We start from the raw sequence: 2,784 nt of genomic DNA, 5'->3' as shown, positions 1-2,784 counted from the left end.
ACGTACCCCGAGACGTTTCTGTGTGTCTGATATGAATTCGAATTCGGGGTATATTTGGGAAATGTTTGCAAAGTGTTTTTGTCTTAGTGTTTTATATTTGGGGCATGAGGTTAGAAAGTGCAGCTCTGTCTCTACCTGTCCCCTGTCACACTCGACCCTTTTCTATGTCCAGGCTGTGTTCAATGAGTCTCTCTTTCATTCTCTCTCTAACACATTGACAATGGACCAGTATGTGAATTGAATGCTTAGAATCATGAACACAGCTGCACAAATCTGTCCAACGCAACGCAACAAACTCTGTCATTCTGTGGGAAACACTGTACCCGATCCTGCTATTTGAGTCAACATCTGGATATCCGATTTCAGTACTGGATTGGTGCATCCTTATTCTTTAGTTTTATATTACTGCTATAAAGATGATGCAAATGATTATTTCATCTGAGATGTCATCTTTCGTCACTTAAATACTATCTATGTAATTTTTATTTTTAATTACACTACTATTCTGTTGTGGTGGCAGCCCGGCTGATGGTGAGTGTCCTGGGGTTTTTTTCTCCTTTTTATCAGTTATTCTGCTTTTTCCTTGGTTTTCTGTTCCCTGCCTGCCTCCCTGTGTTTTCTCCCCTGTGTGCTCTCTCTCCCTCTGCTCCTGAGCCCAGCCAACGACCCGCACCTGCACCTCATCAGCCACCGCGTCAGACTGCCACACCTGCCAGTAGACAACCTCGTCCCTGCCTGTATTTCAACCCCGGTTCTCCACACCATTATTGCTTGATCGTCGTTGCTCCATACCCAGTATCACCTCTGCGTTCAGGTTCTCGTGTTTTTGATTTTTCTCAGTTTCCCTGTGCTTTGTCGCTGCCGTCACTAACCCTGTCTCTTTGTCTGCTTCCCCCCAGGTTCACTCACCCTCGTCCTCCGTTTTGTCGGCTGGGCTCACCCTCCGGTCCCCTCTTCCTCAGACTTCCCTTGCGGCGTCCTCCCAGTCCTTCCTTGCCTCCCCGCTTCCTCGGCCCCAGTGTTCCCCGGCTCCCTGGTCTCAGTCCCGTCTGTTTCCCTGTGCCAGTGTCGCCCCAGCATCCACCTCTCCCTCCAGTCCCCCAAACCCCTTTTCCTTCAATAAACCTCTGAGTGTTGCATTTGGGTCCTCTCTGTCCCCACACCACACCACCGTAACACTCTTCATTCATAGAACCTGATTTCATAGTCTGTTTTTTATGGATTTAGTGGGGTTTTTTTAGGAAGAGAAACCAAAATGTGTTGAAATTTGGAGTTAAAACCACCTTCAGCAGGTTCTAGCTGTCAAAAACCATAATTTGTCATACATGAAAAGGGATTTGGATATTTTTGGTTATGTGATCATGTACTTTTGCTTTTAAATTTTTAAGCTGAAAATGCTAGCATTATCTGACTTTATCAAAAACGCTGTATTATGACACCATACTGCAGGAAATGCTTTGTCATGTATAATGGGACATTTTCTTCTTGCAAAGACTAGATTTAACTGCATCACTAGTTTACAAAGTAGGCCCGAACTTTAACTTTTATTATTCAATACATGGAAACCAAAAGATCATTTCTTAAAAACTCCTCCTTAATTTTTAACCAATATTAATTCAGATCCAGCTCTCAATAGCCAACCCTTGCAATGATGTCCTTCTCTTTCTGGTGAATTAAATTCCACTCAAATGGAATAAAACAAAAGTACAATCCTTCTACAAAGTCTGTGAACTGACAATTCATGCATCTTTCATTAATGTATAACATTTTCCCAACAACATTACATTTATATGTGAACTGTCAAGCAATACTGTAGCAACAAGCAGCCAACTGTAACCCAGATCACAGGTTGTACTGTTCTTCTGAATGGCGGTTACATAATGCAGTGCAGGTAGACATAGAGTTAATACTTAAACAACTATGTTGTGACCAAGAACAATAAATGTCAGTGGAATAATGGGTGGCAGGATATAGAGAAATATCTAGGAAGAAAGTCAAGTAAATTTACCTTTATCTTTTGAGATGAGAATTGTTTTTATTACCTATAGTTATAATATTAATATTACCTATAATTTTGGTGCTCTCTTAAAATTATCTTTCCCTACCCCATTGCAACTACTTAATTTTATCATTTAACCTAAAACTAAAAAACAATGAGGATTTCATTTAAGGAAGAAATGTGTTGCCATATGGAGGGCTCAGGTGTATGTAGGACAGCAGGAGGTTAATCTTTCCATGTAATCTTGACACATATCCAACCATAATCATGACTCATATACTTTTATCTCTGTGAAAGCCAACATGGAGATTACTGGACAGGTAAACAACTCAGAGGGAGTGATAGAGAGGATGGACAAACAGCATATGTGGTGATTGAAAGTATCACGGAAAATCTTGTACTTTGAATCAGAATCAGCAGCTGCATTGGTCAAGCATGTGTACACATACACGGAACCTGACGCCAGTTTTACGTTGCTCACAATGTATTTATACACAGAAAAATTTAGAGAACGATAGAAAAGACATACTGCTAAAAACAAGGACAACAAAGCTGAGCAAATATAGAAGGATAAAAATAAACATAAGTATTATGGACATACAATTAGGGGAAAAATATTTGTATATATTAATTTATATAAAAGCAACAATGAACAATGTCAGATGGATAGGTAGGTAGGTAGTGCTCTAAATATGCCTATGTCACTTAAGAAGCTATTAAGCCTTAATTGCAAGAATAACTACTAGCAACATCTTCACACAAAAATTAAACCTAGCATTTCAAAA

This window comes from Micropterus dolomieu, linkage group LG22, assembly GCF_021292245.1.
Source record: "Micropterus dolomieu isolate WLL.071019.BEF.003 ecotype Adirondacks linkage group LG22, ASM2129224v1, whole genome shotgun sequence".
Classification (NCBI taxonomy): domain Eukaryota; kingdom Metazoa; phylum Chordata; class Actinopteri; order Centrarchiformes; family Centrarchidae; genus Micropterus; species Micropterus dolomieu.
The sequence above is the reverse complement of the archived record's forward strand: the minus strand, read 5'-3'. Positions refer to the sequence as shown.